We start from the raw sequence: 21212 nt of genomic DNA, 5'->3' as shown, positions 1-21212 counted from the left end.
CTGTTATCTTTGGCAGCTCTTGCAAGCGCCTTGACACAATAATCGAATTACAAAAATCACTAACTGAACGGATAAGCAGAATTTTCAACAAGAATGATTAAAAAACACTATAGAAATATGATTATATTAATATACTGAGATAAAGATAAAACGAGGCTAGTATGGCTACAAACAGGCTGACAGGACGCGATCGGGAGAGGAAGCTATATATCGGGTGGTAGGAAGTTGAGCGGAAGTGGGCGTTGCTACATTGTGCAAAAGGTCTGAATACTAAACGGTGTGGATCATTTAGATAAAGAGGAGTGACTATGTATGTTATGCCAGACTGAAGCTGTATATACAGAGGTCTCTGAGTCTGGGACTGGCAGTTGCTCCATGGACGATCTCGGCTTGTTACTTTGTAATTAAGTCTGTAATGAACTCACAAGCTCCGGTATCTGAGATATTATTGAACCAATATTTATTCGACACAACGCGTCCATGCACTATGATGTATACAGGTAAGCTAACGTTACATTGTCAGATATTACACGTTTTCTCATTTTGACAGAAAGTGGTTTCATTTCAAGCTAGTGTACTGTTAGCCAGCTAACGTTAGCTGGTTGTCTCCCTAGCTGATGTTATTATCCCAGAGTCGTTTGCTGTTTTAGTTAGAGCCTAATGTTAGCTAGCTAATATTGAACATGGTTGGTTAACTCCCATCACTATGGCATTGTTGGCACTGTTCATTGTTGTTTAACTAGCTAACGTTCGCTGGCTGGCTCGTTAGCTAACGTGATGTGTGTGAACTTACACTTTGTTTACCTAGCTAGCAAACTATATGTCTTAAGCTAAAGTGTACTGATAACTAGCTAGCTAACGTTAGCTGACGTTATTATTCGTTTCCCAGAGCCGTGTGCTGTTCAAGTTAGAGCCTAATGTTAGCTCGCTAACATTGAAAATGGTTAGTTAGCTCCCAGCACTGTGGCATTGTTGCCACTGTTTATTGTTTAACTAGCTAACTTTGGCTGGCTGGCTGGCTCGTTAACTAACGTGACATGTACAACACATGTTGAATATGACCGGTGTCAGTAAACGTCTCCAAAAAAGCCTAATGAAATTGTTAGGGTTTGACCAACTATTTGAGTGCATATCCCATATAATATAACAATTTGTTTGCATAACCTATATAATATAACACAGATGCTATAATAATGAGTATATAAACTATAGATAATTGAGTACAGCTATATGTTAAGAGGAAGTTGCTCATGTGATGGTGGGTCATGTGGATAGAATGCTGATGTAGAAACAGGATTTTCTGTAGAATAATAGCAATAACAGGATATGGGTGAAAGGTATACGCGGGGGGTGTAAGGGTTTTAGAGGACTGTGCATTGTGCAGTCACAAGTTGAGACATCCGCCAGGAAGCTGGAGTGCGTCTAGAGGTTGGGACCAACCTGCACGCCAACGGTAGGCTGGAATAAGTCTAAACCATATTCTAGCCTCTACTATGACAGGCCCTCAAGGAGAGCGAACTAAGTCTGTCAAAGTATTTAAAGAAGAACTTGTAATGTCATTCCAGTTCTCTGTCTGCCCTGCGTGGTGTTACAGGGAGCCCGTATATACGAACCACATATTTACCATTCAAGTGTTTGCATTAATTAAACTACAAAGAAATCAGAAGTTACTATGTGCTGACTATTTTGTTCTGATACCAGATTCGAATTGACGCGACCTGACAAAATTGTTGCCAGCAGAGCTGGTGAGGGTGTGAGTTATGCTGACAGCGTGTAGCAAAAGAGCTCTTCACTAGATAGTAAAATATTCAAAGGTGATTTTTCTCAAAAGTGAGTTTACAAGTTGATCAACTTTCAAAGCAGAATTACTTTCCCATTGTTCCTCAAATGCAGTGTATGGTGTACTATTTTGTAGCTCTGAGAATCTACTTTTATATAATGTAAATAAACACCATTTCAATTTTTGCTACATAAAACTGAATCCAGGTGGTGAGTCACAAATTATCAAAACTGTCTAAACTGTTTTTCTTTGTGGCTCAGTTGGTAGAGCATGGTGTTTGCAATGCCAGGGTTATGGGTTCGATTCCCACGGGGGGCCAGTACAAAAAAAAAATGTTTTGCATGAAATGTACGGTTAATGTAAGTCGCTCTGGATAAGAGCGTCTGCTAAATGACTAAAATGTAAAATGTAATTATGGGGTATTGTGTGTAGATTGATGAGGAAACACATTTTTATTTAATACATTTTTTCATAAGCTGTAACATAACAAAATGTGGAAAAAGTCAAGGGGTCTGAATACTTTCTGAATGCAATGTAGGCCTACCATCTACTGCCTTCGTGCTCTTGACGGCACTTAACCCCCCACAAAGTAGAACTGCACTGTCAGTCACATGTGGTCAACCCGCCATGCCATCTGGAGAGCTCCTGGGTGTGGAGGCTTGGCTTTTGATCCAGCCCTGAAAAGCTCAATTCTTCTTAAGGTCCTGTTGATCAGCTGATGTTTAGGCGACAATATGGTTAGACCAGGGCTTGAGAATATGAATATGTTCTTTAAGTTAAGATAGGAAACAGAGGCCATCATGTAGGAACCAATCCAATGAATCATGTTTATGTATGTTTTTATGTAGCCGTATGTAAGGAACGCCTTTTTTAGAGCTCACTTCAGACTGGTACTTTATGCATCTGAGTTTGACTGTGACCTTGTCGTATAAATATTAGGACAATAATATTTCTCAGATACCGGAACTTGTGAATTCAAATAGACTTTATTACAATGTAACAAGCCGAGCAGTTCTATGGAACAACTGATCTTTTCAGTCTCAGCACTCTCCTTTTATACAGTTTTACCCTTACATAACATACATAAACATTTACATAAAGTGGAGTGACTTATACCCTTTAGCCTTGGCCACCCTTATCTTTTTGCCTTGCACTCATTTTAGCTTAGTTTCCATTCTCTTATTGGCGTAGATTCTATTGGTGGCGTGCACTCCTAATGCAGGTGCGTGTCTAATTGTGCCTGTAACTGATTAACTAATGTGTCTGTCCAATGGCCTTCACAAGACCAGGTATGACCCAGAATGACTAGGCCTGTGTTGATCCAGCTTTGCACAATCATATGGATTCTGCTTTCATTCTGCTTACACATGTCTAATGGTTAACCCTATATTGATTCTGCTTACTACTTCTAAGAAAACAGTATAGATACTGGAAAATACCCACAACCTCTGTCATGGATATTCATACTGAGAGAGACTGTCATTTCTTCAAACAATCATCTTTATTTAATATCGATTAATTATTGCTATCATGAAGCCGTCGACACCACACTCTTGAGTGTGTTGCCGAGAGCTTAACCTTTACAGACAATGCAGAGTTCTTATATAGCTGACACTAAAAATGCTTAGACATGACTGGTTCCACCCTTCCAATGCTGATCAGGGGCACCACAAGCCATCCTGTGGTCATCTGCACCCGGTGCTGTTTCCCAGATGCAAGAATGATTAGACACAATAAGGGTTTTGTTCTATTCCTCCAGGCTATCTCAGTTACACCCACCACATCTTGTCTCTGGAATGTGGTCTTTAGGTTTTATCATCAGGTCAACTGTCAGTTCAAGCCCCAGAGGGCCAACTCAACCCACAGACACAGATGAGAGAGTACTCATCAAACCTGATTTGACAAATAAACAATATTATAACATCTTGTAATTTTACTCTTACACCTCTCCAGATTGCCGACAATAAAGACTGATTCATTTAAAATTGACTGAGTTTTATTTAACCAGGTAAGCCAGTTGAGAACAAGTTCTCATTTACTACAGCGATCTGGCCAAGATAAAGCAAGGCAGTGCGACACAAAAAACAACAACAGAGTTACACAATAAACAAATGTACAGTCAATAACACAATAGAAAATAGTGTCCCTGTGTTGAATTTCCACGACAGGAGATCAATGCACATCAAGTTTGGCCAATTAGGCTATTTTTATAATGTATATTTTTTTATGTTGTCGCATTTACATGGCTACTGTTTAATAGAGGAATCCCAGCTTTCCAACGGTGTAGATTTATTTAGGCTCTACAGTGCCGGTGGAAAAGCAACAACGACATTAATGCTTAGCTAACTAGTGAGAACTGCTACAAGTAATGTTTTGGATTGGCTATCTAGTTAGTCTGTCATTATTTTATACCTGCTGCTGAAATGCTGCACTCTCTCCTCAGGCAACTGCCCACTGGCACCCACGCAGCACACACAGACACGCACTGAAGGGTCATTCCGATAATGGCTGATATGTAGCTTTTTAAGTGATTGATATAAAAGCGTGCCTTCATGAATTACATTAACAAAAATTATATATGACTTTTCATGACCTTACAAACCCTAATTTTACAGTTTGAAACAGCGCATCATGGGCATTGGCTGACGGATTTTCAATATGTGCAATCTCGAACAGCCTGCGATCACTCAGATTCAGACTGGCGGCAAATAAACCTGAAAAGTGGAATCAGGGAATTAATGTCCACTCTCCATTGCTATTCAATGCAGATCCCATCTTCATTCCGCTTTGATCAACCTTTTTTGTCTATGTGTGAATCTAGGCCAGCCAAAGGCTACTTTTGTTCGTTTTTATAGAGGAACAAATATGCAATTCCTAAAAAAGTTGCTGTGCCGGTATGGCGCTCTGGCCAAAGTCGAGCACTGCTCACCACTGTAAATTACTCAGGATAAGTTAATACGTTTGCAAAAGGATAAGTTTCATTTGCAAAGTATTTCAGGAAACTGGAAAACATATCAAGCAAGTATTTTTATATTCCACAAGTATTAGCTGTTTTGTACAGATAATTATCAGACTCAAGTAACAAATGCTGTTAAACACTTGAATACAAATATATTCAGTTAACATTTTTCCCCACAAAAGTAGGGCACTAGGCCTTTACTAGTCCTGTGTTAACGGACAGGTCTCAATGTTTTTAAGCATTAATGACAGATTTCTTGTTATCTAGGCGCTAGCCAAACTGAAGCATGCTGACGCCTCAACTCCGTCCATAGTTCTTTGGACAAAACTTATGGGGAAATTAAGGCTGTTTTTAGATAAACGCTGATAAATAAGATCTGTGGTCTTACGTGCTTTGTTCTGTGAGATAATCTTAATCAGCTAATGTTTATTTTGAAGCATTTATATACATTTTTTTAAAAGCACAAAGGCTTCATAAATGATAAAGGTCATGTTGATTGACATTATCTCTTAGAACAAAATGTACAAGATCTCCTAAGCCTATGTTAACCTTCAGACCTTATTTTTGGCGTTTATCCCAATGCCCTATTAATTTTCCTAGTGATTGGACGATTGATTCCGGAGCGCCAACAGTTTTCGAAGCACTACTGATCCGACACAATGTACCAATGCTCGTTTCAAAGTAACATTGTCACGTGATCAATGACATCTGAAGCTTCGTTTTGATCACGCGGTTTTTCAAACTGTGGCAAGATCCCACTGATTTCGCTGTGGTTTGGTGCTTTCTTCGATTCAAAGTGGCTTTCAAACATCGATCCTCTAACGGACACTGTACAATGTAGTTAGGATTTCTTTTCATGTAGCGTCACCTGAACGATAGCTGAGCAGGTAGTCAGGAGCTGTGTTCAGATATCCATAATAACATACTGTATACTACATAATGAGTATATACTACATACTATTAGTTCATTTTAGTATACTGTAAACAAACGGTATCGTTTCAGTTGAGTGTACTAGCGCTTCGTCTGTCTACCAGAAGTTGATGCTGTTGCTATGCAACCTCTTGCTAGCTTGTTAGCATAACAAATGACTAGCTAGACATTTTACAATTTTGGGTGTGTTCGAATCTGAAGTGCCAGAGAGCTCTCAGAGTGCGCTCTGAGCGTTCATAAATTCAGAGCTTTGTCAGATTGTCCATTCGTAGGGTTGATCTGAGCGTTCTGACCTTAGCTTGAGTGCTTGACTGCCATTGTAACAGGCTAATGTTGGCTAGATACTTCCAGACACAAATGTCAGAGTGAGGTGTTCTCACCATTTTACTCACCCTAGCAGAGCTGGTTAGGCTGTTTTCATGCTATCCAGAGTGTTGGTTACTGTAATTGTGTTGCTGGTGTAACCGATGTGAAATGGCTAGTTAGTAATTCATGCTTTTTTTTTGGCGACGTTTACTGACACCGGCCATATTCAACGGGTGTTGCACGTTCGTAAATTCATCAGTTATTCTGTGTTCTGGCACACTCAGATGAGAGTGCTCTGAAACCTGAGTAGATAGCCAGAATTAACAATGTCCTTTGAGATCGCACAACAACTATACCGCTTAGCTAAGAATGATGCGAATAATTAAGTCTAAACGTTGGGTAGTTAGTTAATATACTGCCTAGCAAGTTCAATGTATTAGTAGCCAACTAACCTTAGGTAACTAAGTACATACAGGTAACATACCGGTACATACTGCTGTAATGCTATGCGGTTTGTAAGGATGGTGTAGCTAACAAATTGTCAGCCAACAACAAAGTGTAACTTAACTTATTTGAAATGTAATTTACTTTATTACATTGCTCAACATTTTAACATTTGTCATAATTTGTTAAAGCAATGAGTTTGTATCCTCTCTTGTTGAAATCGGCTGCATATTTTCTGCCGTTGTCTTCAAATCTGAAAACGCGAAGCCACGGCCATTTTATGAATTGCGTTATGGGCCCATAAAGCACGGAAGTAGTGTCCACTGCTTGTATACTTCGTATTTTGACATATTTAGTACGACATCCGGGAACTTTTGGCATACTAACTATATCCATACTATGACCAATAAGCATACTACATACTCAATTTACATTTCAAATAGTGAGGTTAGTTTGAGTATTCGAACACAGCTAGGTACTCAGGGACCAGAACTAGGGAACAAGGTCGAATCCTGGCGACTGCATATTATTTTGAAAATCGTTTTGTTAAACCACACTTTCTGCGCATTGTTGTTCCAACAATTTAGTTTTATTTAGTCAATACAATTTTCTGTCTTAAGCATCCTAAATAATGCCATAGATTCACAGTGGAAGGTGTGAACTTGTATGGTAACTGATAGTAGGCTACTAAGACCTGCGACTAGCTGCCGTGCCATGGAGATTTGATGACTACTGTGTAACAAAAACCTCTATATGAACATCACACTGCTTTTCAATGCTGACCAGCACATGTCACAAATGTGCATTATGTTAAAAGCTCAGAGTAATAAACCGTTTTTTGGCACAATTTGGTAAAAGACCCAAAGGCTTCAGAAAGCCTCGGTTTCCCATCATCATGTCTGAATGAACCAGAGAACAAATTTCTGTGTTTTAGGACTACAAGCTGGAGAGCTCTGAAGCGGACAAGTTTAGATGTTTACATGTGTGATTTACAGATGAGTGTAGGGCACAAGATGTGACCAACATTTTGTTTTAAATATCTGAATTAGGCCCACAGAATTATACCTACGGAGGATCGGCTTCTATGTGTAACCGATGTGAAATGGCTAGTTAGTTAGCGGTGGTGCGCACTAATAGCGTTTCAATCGGTGACGTCACTCGCTCTGAGACTTGAAGTAGGGTTGCCCCTTGCGTTGCAAGGGCCGCGGCTTTTGTGGCGCGATGGGTAACGATGCTTCGTGGGGTGTCAGTTGTTGATGTGTGCAAGGGTCCCTGGTTCGAGCCCAGGTTGGGGCGAAGAGAGGGACGGAACCTACACTGTTACATATGGAGGAACTTTAGTTGGCTTAACGCTGGACTAGAGCTAGCTAGCTAAAAAGCTTGTGTGTGCAGAGCAGTACCAGAATTAATTTTTTATTTTTTTTTCTTCTTGTTAATGCATCTAATGTGAAATGAGAACAATAATATCCTGAACTAGCATAGAAAAAGTTAATCCATTCATAAATAATTTAAACTCTATCTTCTGAATCACGCTTGTAACATCAGTACTGTTGCTTACGCTTCGGGAGGGGCAGGTAGCCTACGCACGCGCACACTCATAGGCAAAGATTTTCAGCAGACGGGCAGACACTGGAATATGTTTCTAATGACAGAGTGCATAGGCGCTTTGTTGTGTTTTTTGTGGGACTTAATTAAAAATAGATCTGTATCAATATTAGATAGATCTGTATCAATATTCCAACTGGACAATAGTGTATTCATTCAAAGAGGAAAAGAAGAAACAGCGTGGTCTTGTGAATGCGCATATCCAATCTCTTTGTCACCAGGCAGACCACTGAGAAACTGAGCTACTATACTCTGCCCAGAGACAGGAGACGCCTCAATCCGCTTTCTGAAGGCTTTAGAGAGCCAATGGAAGCCTTAGAAAGTGCTACGTAACCCCAGAGATACTGTAGTTTCGATAGAGAATCAAAAGAAGAACTACAAATTCTCAGACGGGCCACTTCCTGCTTGGAATTGTCTCAGGTTTTTGCCTGCCATATGAGTTCTGTTATACTCACAGACACCATTCAAACAGTTTTAGAAACTTCAGAGTGTTTTCTATCCAAATCTACTAATAATATGCATATTCTCGTTTCTGGGCAAGAGTAGTAACCAGTTTAAATCGTGTACGTTTTTTTTTATCCGGCCGTGAAAATACTGCCCCCTAGCCCAGACAGGTTAACAAGAAATTTGTGGAGTGGTTAAAAAATGAGTTTTAACGACTCCAACCTAAGTGTATGTAAACTTCCGATTTCAACTGTACATGTCACACAAGCACAATTTTATACCTTCCGACTAGTGTCGTGAAAATATTTGTCCAATAATATTTCTCAGATACTGGAACATGTGAATTCAAATAGACTTTATTACAAAGTAACAAGCAGAGCTGGCCCATGGACCAACTGATCTTTCCAGTCTCAGCACACTCCTTTTATACAGTTTCATGTTTACATAACATACATGATGTGGGGGTGCTTTGCTGTTGACGCTGTCAGTGATTTATTTAGAATTCAAGGCACACTTAACCAGAATGGCTACCACAGCCTTCTGCAGCGATACGCCATCCCATCTGGTTTGCGCTTAGTGGGACCATCTGTTTTTCAACAGGACAATGACCCAAAACACACCCCCAGGCTGTGTAAGGGATATTTGACCAAGAAGGAGAGTGATGGAGTGATATATCAGATGACCTGGCCTCCAGAATCACCTGACCTCAACCCAATTGAGATGGTTTGGGATGAGTTGGACCGCAGAGTGAAGGAAAAGCAGTCAAGTGCTCAGCATATTTTTTTATTTATTTTTTTACCTTTATTTAACTAGGCAAGTCAGTTAAGAACAAATTCTTATTTTCAATGGTTGCCTAGGAACAGTAGGTTAACTACCTTGTTCAGGGGCAGAACGCAAATTTTTACCTTGTCAGCTCGGGGATTCGATCTTGCTACCTTTCGGTTACTAGTCCAACACTCTAAACACTAGGCTAACCCTAACTCCTTCAAAACTGTTGGGAAAGCATTCCTCATGAAGCTGGTTGAGAGCTTTGCACACTCTTGGGGTTCTATCATAAATACAAAGGGTGGCTACTTTATAATATAAAATATATTTTGAATTGTTTAACAATTTTGTTATTTCATAGTTTTGATGTCGTCATTATTATTCTACAATGTAGAAAATATTAAAAATAAAAACCCTTGAATGAGTAGGTGTGTCAACTTTTGCTACAAGCTTGGCACACCTGTATTTGGAGTTTCTCCCATTCTTCTCTGCAGATCCTCTCAAGCACTGTCAGGTTTGATAGGGTGCGTTGCTGCACATCTATTTTCAGGTCTCTCCAGAGATGTTCGTTCGGGCTTTGGCTGGGCCACTCAAGGACATTCAGATACTTGTCCCGAAGCCACTCCTGCATTGTCTTGGCTGTGTGCTTAGGGTCGTTGTCCTTTTGGAAGGTGATCATTCGCCCCAGTCTGAGATCCTGAGCACTCTGGAGCAGATTTTCATCAAGGATCTCTCTGTACTTTGCTCCGTTCATCTTTCCCTCGATCCTGACTAGTCTCCCAGTCCCTGCTGCTGAAAAACATCCCCACAGCATGTTGCTGCCACTACCATGGGGATGGTATTGGCCAGGTGATGAGCGGTGCCTTTACTCCAGACGTGATGCTTGGCATTCAGGCCAAAGAGTTAAATCTTGGTTTCATCAGACCAGAGAATCTTGTTTCTCATGGTCTGAGAGTCTTTAGGTGCCTTTTGGCAAACTTCAAGCGTGCTGTCATGTACCTCTTTTTACTATGGACTGGCTTCCGTCTGGCAACTGATTGGCCTGATTGGTGGAGTGCTGCGGAGATGGATGTTCTTCTGGAAGGTTCTCCCATCTCCACAAAGGAAGTCTATAGCTCTGTCAGAGTGACCATCGGGTTCTTTGTCACCTCCCTGACCAAGGCCCTTCTCCCCTGATTGCTCAGTTTGGCCAGACTGCCAGCTCTAAGAAGAGTCTTGATGTTTCCAAACTTTTTCCATTTAAGAATGATGGAGGCCACTGTGTTCTTGGAGACCTTCAATGCTGCAGAAATGTTTGGGTACCCTTCCCCAGATCTGTGCCTCGACACAATCCTTTCTACGTACAATTCCTTTGACCTCATGCCTTAGTTTTTTGTTCTGACATGCTCTCTGTGTGTGTGCGTGCGCCTTTCCAAATCATGTCCAATCAATTGAAGGTACCACAGGTGGACTCCAATCAAGTTGTAGAAATATGTCAAGGATGATCAATGCAAACCGGATGCATCTGAGCTCAATTTCAAGTCTCATAGCAAAGGTTCTGAATACTTGTGTAAATAAGGTATTTCATATTTTTTTATTTTTTTATAATACATTTGCAAAAATGTCCAAACCTGTTCGCTTTGTCATTATGGGGTATTGTGTGTAGATTGTGGGGGGAAAAAACTATTGAATCCATTATAGAGTAAGGCTGTAACGTGGAAAAAGTCAAGGTGTCTGAATATTTTCCGAATGCACTGTATGTTTATTGCATGTTGAGTCAGATCTATCAGACCGGTTATCCCGATTTGATCTCGGAGTTGACCAAAGTTACCTCACTAACTCCTCAAACCTGATTCATAGTGTAGTGTACTCCACTGGTAAAACATATCAGCTAGTGTTGTGGAATATTGACTCAAATATTACACCTTTACTGGAACTTATAAATTCAATTTAGGCTTTATTACAAAGTAGCGAAGTCGTGCTATTCCATGGAACAACCGTGTTTCTCAGCACAGAGCTTTCCCTTTATAGCATTACATCCTTACATAACGCATATGGGTACTCCCCATATGCAAATGAAATAACTCCCCTTGTCCTTTCTCCACCATTTATCTTTCAGTCCCAGTTCTTGCTTTTTCACGCCCACATCTGCTTTGAGTTAAATTATAATGGTGGCAGGACCTTTTATGTGATACAAAAAATAATACATTTATTGTATACATATGTTTCACGTATTGGTCATTTTGTTACCATCCTGTTTCCATGTTCACCTGACATTAGTATGTCCAGGTGTAACAAATGTAGTTATGGGCATTAGCTAATGTAGTCATGTACAATAGCAAATGTAGTTATGTACATTAGCTAATGTAATCATTGGCATGAGTTTTGCTCAGAAACAGCAAATGCACTAGGTGACATCGAATGATCTCCCACACTAGCCTATCTGTCATAAGACTATGCTGCCAGAGAATATGATGGCTTTGTAGTTCCAGATTGCCATACTTTAAATCTATACAAAAAATGTTTTGATACAGGCTATGTTGGTTACTGTGTGTGTGTGTGTTGCCCTGTTAATCACGTTTTTTTTCCCCCGTTTTTTTTTCAGAAATGGTTTAATTCTGAAATACTACAAGGCAGTAGGCGACACTGAGGAGACAAGGAGAATGCAGACCTATACCTGGACCCAAAGTGGACTGGATCGATCCGTCGCTGGACAATCATCAAGTCCCCAAGTTACCAGTGGTCAGATGAGTGAGATTCCTTGCAGCTATTCTCGTCAATATGGGCCAGTCAGACCAGCTGTCCTGTATATAGAAGGTGGTCGATGCCTACCACACAGCGGACAAGTAACCAGTGGAGGTTACTGGAGTGGACCGAACCTGAATCAACAGGCTTCAATGGTGTACATAAACTCATCTCAGCATTCACCCACCAAAGAGCAAGTTCTAACGGGTACTAGTCCCCTTTTGACATCACTCTGGACTAACAATGCAGCGGCTGCTCAATCAACTGGTGTTACATCACAAAGTGGAAACCGTCACACCTTGCCCGGAAGGGTTAACAGTGCAGCTCAGCCCACTTTTCAGCAGGGACAGAGGTTTTTGGGTGTTAAAAAAAACAATCCACAGAGGCTCGTAAAGGATGGTCAGGGTCCAACCATTCACTGCCCCCCTCATATTAATGCACCACTGAATACAAATGTTATGTATCATCTAAGCCCAGTGAGTGGCAGTCAGCAGCTTGTACTTGGCAGACAAGAGGGGGCCTCCAGTGGTACCTCTGCTTCTCTTGCAATGGGTAGGAGCCCCAACCATGTAAATCATAAATTGACTGTAGTGAGTGGGCAGGATTCAAGAAGGATAGCAGTTCAAGCTCCTCATCAGGGAAACCCACAAACACCAAACTCTTTGCAAAGTGGACAGGAGACAACATATAACCAACTGTTGTATTTACTTCAAAATCAGAACAATGACAGCAGGGCTGAGATGAACAGGGTGCACCAACATGGAGCACCTGTCCACACTGGCTCATCAAACCACAGTCAAATGTATCCCTCTCAACTTCTCACTGGCAGCAACAACCAGGTCAATGTATCAAATGCTACAGTGGGGCAGTCAATGCCAATGCATAACATTAGCCAGAATCCTCAGTACAATGTTATGTATAACCCTCCTTTTAATAATTCTCCAAGACATGTCCCCATCTGCCCTAAAAGCTTTCCCATCCCACCACAACAGAACAGACTCCCATCTTATTGTGCAAATAATAACAGTCAGGCAGGGCCCATTGGAAATAATGCACACTATGCCTCTCATCCTAGGCTCCATATCCAAGGCACATGCCCTACCCTACATTACAAGCCAGACTGCACCAATGTTCTGGTAGGCAACGCTGGACCATCTTCATCTGTGCCAAACTATAGTATACAGCCCTCAGTCCAGCACAACCGTGAGACCGCGCCTCCACCATACCCAGTCCAGCACAAGCGTAAGTCCGCGCCTCCACCATACCCAGGCCAGCACTCCCATGGACCCGTGCTGAACAAGACGGAACATGTGGTTGGGGCAGGAGCGCATTTTCTGCAACACGTGCCTAACCAAGGTGCAGCCCCTACCCTACATTACAAGCCAAAAAACACCTATGTTCAGTTATCCAACACTGGACCATCTTCATCTGTGCCAAACCATGGTATGCTGTCTTCAGGCCAGCAAAACTGTGAGTCTGTGACTCCGTCACACCCCATAAGACAGGGCTATTACATAACAGTAACAGAGGACAAAAGTGGAAATGGATTTAGAACAGAAAATTGTATTTTCATAGGAGATAAACCTAATGAAAGTGCTCTGGTCCTGCAAGGATCATCTGCAAGTAATGCCCCCTCTGTTCTTACGACACAGAAGGCCGTTGCAGTTGTACAACCACTATCGCAGTGTATGCAGACAAACACACCTCTAAATGTGGCTGATAAAATCTCCTTGACTACCCAAGGTATGTCTTTCTTAACAGGTGTCAAAAATGTGAGCAACCCTGGGGAAGAATCTTGTGACCAAAGTCCATCACAAGCCCAAACAACCCTTATTCTATCTGCTTCTTTGACAAATGAATCTGAACAAGAGGTCCCCAAGATCAGACTAGAATCAGGGGCTGATAAAACATTGACCAAGGGTTCAGAAACTTCTGATGTTGAAATGGCCAAGATATATTCATGTTTTAAGCCTCAACGGTCATTATCAAACGGGTTATGTGCAGAGAAATTTGATTCTCAACCATTACCTAATGTGGAATGTCAAGCCACTCAGAGAAAAGAGTTAGCTGACACAGAAATGACCACTCATGTGCATGTTAACCAATTGAGTGAGGAAACGAATGAAAAAGTCGATTCCGATGAGGACATTTTTGAATTGTCCTCCATTCCTGTAATCAAATGGACCCTTGGTAAATTGAAGGAGTTGGTAGATACTGTGCAAAGTCAAAAATGCACTGCCACACCAGTTGAAAGCAAAATACTAAGCCTCTATTGGGACGGAGATGGGCCAAAGCTTATGGATGCTGCAAGATCTGGTATGTTACAAAATATAATGGAAGAGGTTAGATCTGTGTGTGGCGACGATGACGATATGTCATCACAGTCTGTCATATTTTCACAAGCCAGGCGCAAAAACTGGGGTCAAGTTGAAGAGAAATGTGCCATTCTTAAACATGATTCTGTTCACCCCGAGTTCCCAGCGCAAGAGTCATCGTGGTTGAACACAAATAAGCAGCTTGATGACATAGACAAGGAGTTTGGATTCCCATGGTCACTAAGATATGACCAAAAGACTCTTCATAGAGGAGATGAACAAACAAAACTGATTTGTACCGAAAATGAAAAATCTGCGGACTCTGCCAATGACATGCAGACTGAGGTGGCTCAGACGAAGAGACCAACACCCTCTGATTCTGATGCTAAAGAAATTCAAGGGTCAGGTTTGGCACACGGTTCCACCCAGACCCTCTCACTGGTTAAGAGAGAGGCAGGTATCATTTTTAGTGACCCATTTTCCTCCCTGGAGATCAACGTGCTGACACCAGAAGAAGCTTTGATGTTTTTCAGTGGGCAGCTACCACAAGATAAAGTGAATGAAGAAGACCTGTTGGAATTGCCAATGGAAATGGACGCGGAGCTGATTGAGTTGAAAGATTACTCAGTGGAGGATAAGTCATCTGAGAGGGTAGATGTGAAGTTGACTGATTTAAAACTCGAAAACAAAGGGGATGCCCAATCAGAAGATTACTGTTGCCTCTCTCGTTGGATGGCAGTGTTCAGTGGGTCCACCAATTCTTCGTCCTGCAAATGCCAATACGAGACTAAATTGGGTTCAGCAAAGGCCACTGTGAATGCGACGCCGTTGGTTGAGGTAACATTGTCTGTTGAACCCAACACAACAAAAGCAGAACAAAGGGAATGCCTGCAATTGTCTAAATCAAATGGCACAGCAGAAGAAAAGAGGGAAGAGAATCCTGTAAACAATTTGAATCCTCAATCTTGGAAATCTACAGGCATTCAAGAATGCCAAACAATTGTTTTGTCTGATAGCAAATCTGAGACTGCTCGCATATACACAAATGGGGTGAAGAGCTTGCCTTTGTCAAAAGCCCCAGCACTGCAACTCCCCATCAACCACACAAACATTGTTGAAATTGAAGAGGTCTTCTCCCGTTATGAAGACTTTATTAAAGTAGACACCCCAATATCGGAGATAGTTTGGGACGATGTACAGCCAAAGCAGAAACTACCAGGTCTGTTCCAGAAACGTATAGAATGTGTACAAGAACTTGGTGTCATTTTGGAAGAAGGAAACCCTAGAGGTAGTGAAGTCGTTCCTACAGTTCCCATTCCTACTTCTAATCTGCAACCCCAACCAACAGACAAAATCGGTTTCCTTACATCACTTTCCTTGGCACAAAGATGTCACAAACATCTCTCTCCTAAAACAAATTGTAGCTACAAGGTTAAACAAAAAGGGGTTGGACTCAAGAGAAGATGTGTTGAAAGTCCGCATTCAAATTTGCCTGTCCCAAGAAAGCAAAGGAAAATGAGGGATGGATTAGGTCCCTCCTTTCAACTCGTTCCTGAGGTCAACTTGACTGATGATGATGTTTTTGAGCCCCCCAATACAACTACTTCTAAATCTTTGGAAGAAGAGAAACATTCAAAAGGTAGCAATCTCCAGAAGCCAACAGAACATGGAATTGGGAACAACATTTGGAGGGTTGGCACAGTAAGTCTAGCCTTGTTTGGTTCCGCGCTCCAGAGGAAAAATGGGGCTTTAACAACTGACCAACGCAAGGACCATAATACTTCTCGAGCAAGACCTTTTGCAGACAATGCTCCAGCACCTCCTATAACCCTCAGTGTGAATGTCAACTCCTGGACCAGTCCTCCAGCGGAAAGCCCAATCAAACAATGGATCTTAAACGAGTGGAATAATAGTTTTATCCCGACAAAGACAAAGTCCAGGGGCAAAGTGTCAAAACTACAAAACAGAAGAGGCTTTGCTCCAAAGATTATTTGTGCTGAAATGGCCAAAAAGACTGTTGCCCTCACCAACACAGATAGAGGTGCATTATCCTCTGAAAGGCGAGCCAAACCAGAAAGAACTGTAAAGGCCAAGCAGACTTTGCGGCGTGTTGAAAGAGAAAGAATCTTAAACGGCCTGAAACTCGGACCAAAGAAATCTAGGATTGAGGCAGTGCCATCCAGTATCCCTGATCTAGTGGAACAAAGTAAATATGAGATCGGAAACCCTGCTCCTTTGCCTCATGAGCAGAACAGTCTTATGTTTAGTGTGCTGCCGGAGTCGTTCAACTTCAAAGACGTCATGGACCTTCCGACACAGACAGGTTCAATGAATGGTAAGTAATACCAACACATTTGCTCTTATTTCAGTTAATGTTACCTGTAATTAGACATGTATTCCTGCTCTTTTCACATTGAAACACTTTTCCCATCAGACATGGCTGGTCCGGTTGCTGCGAAGGCTGAGAGTCCTCAGACGATAGTCCAAAAATCCCAAGGTAATAAAGCATGCCGTCTATTCAACCATGTGTTGAAAATGTACTGTATGTAATGTGTCCGTTACCTACATTGCATTTTCCATATCTTTGTAAGGAAAGCATTTCTTGTATCTATTCAGTTTGTTCCCCATCTCCATGTATTCCTTTCTGTCAAATATGAGGATGTAGGTTTTTGTTTTATTTGTTGTAACATTTATTGTTCCGAATGAATTATTACTCCATTTAGGTGTATGGTCTGTTGGCATTCAGAAGAGATATTGTCCTCTCACCTCTTTGACCACTAAAGTTCCCAAGTCTTCCTCCACCACCTTCCAGAAGTTTCAGAAGAAATTCAAGCAGAAGAAGTAGGCCTGGCAGCTAACCCACGACAAATTGTATTGTCTCCAGTTATGGACTGGGGGAGTGGAGTGAGGACTGTCGCATGACAATCTGATTCTTGTAACTTGTTTCCCATGGAAATATATGTACAATTTTTGTTTTTAATGACAAATATTCATAACCAATGTATATTCTTTGGGAATGCAGAAATTGACCTCATTGTGGCAAGGTTGGGCAGCTCATAATACAGTTATTATTTACTGTAGTTATTGTTTACATTCTTAAGTGACTGAGAATTTATCTGACAGTGTCCTCTCTACCTCAGGCCTGACAGGTGTTGGTTCCACTTTTCTTGGCTCCATTATTTACTTAACAAATAAGGAACACTCAATGTGCACTTATAAATTAGAACAATTTTCATCAAAATACAGCTGTAGACCGAAGTCAAAGATCAAACATCACACATACAACTGATGTCTCTCCTGTGTTCTGCTAAATAGGAAAAGTCCAAGTTGCTTTTAATATGCTTGCAGTCAACCCCTAGTGATGTAAATGCCTACGTCATTACCCTCTACTCATGAGACCAAGCCCATGCATACACAGCTTTACACATAATGTTGAGTTCCAGTGTTTTCTAAAGGCTCAGCAGTACATGTCCACTCCCCAAGTTGATTTATGGTGGTATGTCTGACTGGTCTCTTATCTCTTTCACTCCCCTGCAGGGTTCTGTGTCTATGAATCTCTTTTATCTTTGAGGCGCTTTCTCAGACACCCTGTTTTGACTGCAATAACTCACACAGCTCTCAGACCGTTTCTTATAAGAAGCAGACTATAAAATAACTGTGGAACAATATTACACCTTATAATGCATATATATATTGTTAATTTGTAGTCTAGGACCCTATAAATGTAAGGGGGGACAGGTCTTATAACCCTTCCCCTTCTATTAATACAACATAAGCATAACCAATTATTATAATACATCAAACATTTGGTGCAGCCCCTATCATGACCCCATCACAGGCAACATTGCGAAACTTCATCTAATTTAAAAAACCCTAAAGTTTTTTGTGTGTCATTGGATTGCTGTATTTTAATGTTTATTTTCTTGTCAGTGTTGTCTGACATTTTTGGGGGGTAAACAGTATTTTATGCAAACCTCATGTTTACTGTATCACAGAATGTGAACTATGCCAAATTGACTGCGGTTTGTATGAATTTGTAAGTTATCATTCTGCCCACCTCTCTACTGTTCCCTTTTACAATCTTATAACAAGTGGGTACCTTACCAATAGATATTTTTCTGGAGTTTAAACCGATTCCGTTTGTTTACACGGGATGAACAGTATTGTATGATTTAGAGATACTAAGCCAGCTGAAACAAGGTTCCATTGCAGTATTCTGGATGCATATACCAGGAAACCTGTATGTTTGTAGTAACCACTGACCTGGTGCATTTACATTATATTTTCATATGTTTGTTCGACCTAGTGTTATTTCTTTATGTTGGTGTATGTTATTTGTTTCTAAATATTTTTGTACACTTAAAAATATATTGTCAGCAGCATCCTTCACTTGGCTCTTGTTGATTTTATAGGGGACTAAAGTAAGACAGGCAGGGTACATTCTTACCAGACGTGTCTGGTTAGGTGTGAATGCTAACCCTTTTTATGGTTAAAAGAAGGCTATATAGACCATATAAAGTGTAGTATTGGGATGCAAACTCAAAATGTAATACATTTCTAATCTGAAATTCTAAATATCTGACATGGTACAGGTGTATTTTTTTTTTTTTTTAAAGCCCATAACCATGTGTGTGAGGTTTGTACTTTTGTTTCAAAGTTAATCATCTTTAAACACCAGTCTCAACGTCAACAGTGAAGAGGCGACTCCAGGATACTGGCCTAGGCAGAGTTGCAAAGAAAAAGCCATATCTCAGACTGGCCAATAAAAATAAAAGATTCAGATGGGCAAAAGAACAGACACTGGACAGAGGAACTCTGCCTAGAAGGCCAGCATCCCGGAGTCGCCTCTTCACTGTTGACGTTGAGACTGGTGTTTTGCGGGTACTATTTAATGAAGCTGCCAGTTGATGACTTGAGACGTCTGTTTCTCAAACTAGACACTCTAATGTACTTGTCCTCTTACTCAGTTGTGCACCGGGGCCTCCCACTCCTCTTTCCATTCTGGTTAGAGCCAGTTTGCGCTGTTCTGTGAAGGGAGTATTACACAGCGTTGTACGAGATTTTCAGTTTCTTGGCAATTTCTCGCATGGACTGGTGCTGATCTCAAAGATATTGAACACATGGAAAGATTTTTTTTTTTTTTTACTAAGACACATGAAATGTACTGTATCCAAAGTAACCATGTGATTTAATATTGCATGTATTCTATGTCAGAGGAGGCTGGTGGGAGGAGCTATAGGAGGGCGGGCTCATTGTAATGGCTGGAATTAAATATATGGAATGAGTTTGTTTTTGGTACCATTCCATTGATACCATTCCCGTTACAATGAGCCCTTCCTCCTATAGCTACTCATACCAGCCTGCTCTGGTCTATATCTATATAGCAAGCTAAACATTTCCCCTTACTGAAAAGCCAATTCTGACGTGTTTTATGAAACTAATAAGAATTGCCTCAGGCCTGCGTTGAAACGGCTGGCAGTTTATGTGCACGAAATGCGCATCTCTATTCCCCTGCAACAAAGCCGCATGCTGCTGAAGAAACATAATTGAATAGCAGGAAGTAGCAAGGACAATGAGTACATTGACCAGATAGAAAGGTGGGGGCATGTAATGCAATTACCATCTCTGAGTAGGATGTCATGACAAAGATTGCATTAGCTGAGAACATAACATTTCCGCCTAACATACTATTGTCAGGAGGAAACAGGAGAAGAATGGTGGCAAATTGACTGACATGTGAACCATATGCAATAAATGTATTATTTGATGTATAAACTAGGGGGTTCTGCCACCATTGTAATCCAAACCGGAACAGATGTGGGCGTTATCAGGCATAAACAGGCAAGAAACTCGGGTTGGAAGATAATGGTGGCGGAAAGACTAAGAGGAGTAATTGCATTAACATAGGGGATGTACCCATATGCTGTATGTGCATAAAAGAAGAGCCGATGCTCAGGGAAGTTGTTCCATGGACCAGCTCGGCTTTGCTACTCTGTATTAAAGTCTGTATTAAATTCACAAGTTCTTGCAAGAGTATTATATTCTTAAGACAATTTTCCACAACAATGCTCACACGACACCCAAACATTCCTTTGTTTATGCTCCAACTGTACCATGGTAATGAATTTGTCCGGAGTCGGGAATAGACAGACTGGCTGAGAAACGCTGCCTGTCTAAATCATCAATCGGCTGCTTTAATTTTTATGGATATATACAAAGAAATGTCGAAAAAAGGTGAAACGAAGTACCAAGGTAAAAACAGTTAAGTTGGATATTCAACGGATATTCGTGCTTTCAAACCTCAATAGCTTTCGAGCCACAGACTCCAAATAAGTGTCAAGATGTTGGAAAAATTGCACAGGTCTTATTTTCACGATTTGGTCATTAATTTGCTTTCCAAAGCTAATAAACATGTGGAAATGTGAGCAGCATTTTGTATTACTAGTTGAATTAGTAATGGAGTGTAAACAAAGTACAAACTTTTTACATTTGAATTTCAATTGCTCATGTGACCTACATGACACAAGGTTCAGAATGTCCACTGACTACCCTTCTATATTGCACAACCTTTGATTTGTTCATTTTCATCTCACAGGTTTTTACATTCATTTTTCAAAATTTCTCATTTCAATAGCTCCTTGGTCATGTGACCTACTGGCTTCAAATAAGGTTCAGAATGTCCAGTCAGTGGGCCTACACATTTCATACCCTTTAGTTTGTCCGTTTTCATCTCTCGTGTTTTTACATGAATTTTTCAAACTTAAAAATGTCAATAGCTCCTTGGTCATGTGACCTACTGGACTCAAATAAGGTTCAGAATGTCCACTCAGTTGGCCTTCACATTGCACATCCTTTAGTTTGTCAATTTTCATCTCACACGTTTTTACATACATTTTTCTAACTTTCAATAGCTCCTTGGTCAACCATAAATGGCAAAGT

General features: G+C 40.9%; 1 long non-coding RNA gene across 1 annotated transcript; it reads left to right on the top strand.

The window, feature by feature from the left end:
- Positions 1-275: 275 nt before the first annotated feature.
- LOC106561001 (uncharacterized) lies at positions 276-20294 on the top strand. Its single transcript, XR_014379064.1, has 4 exons — positions 276-500; positions 11819-16608; positions 16708-16770; positions 16997-20294. It is a non-coding gene; the product is annotated as an uncharacterized LOC106561001 (long non-coding RNA).
- The last annotated feature ends 918 nt before the right edge of the window (positions 20295-21212 follow it).

The sequence above is a fragment of the Salmo salar genome, chromosome 10 (genome assembly GCF_965601325.2).
Source record: "Salmo salar chromosome 10, fSalSal1, whole genome shotgun sequence".
Taxonomy (NCBI): Eukaryota; Metazoa; Chordata; class Actinopteri; order Salmoniformes; family Salmonidae; genus Salmo; species Salmo salar.
Note: the sequence above shows the minus strand (reverse complement) of the source record. Positions and strands in the feature narration are given on the sequence as shown.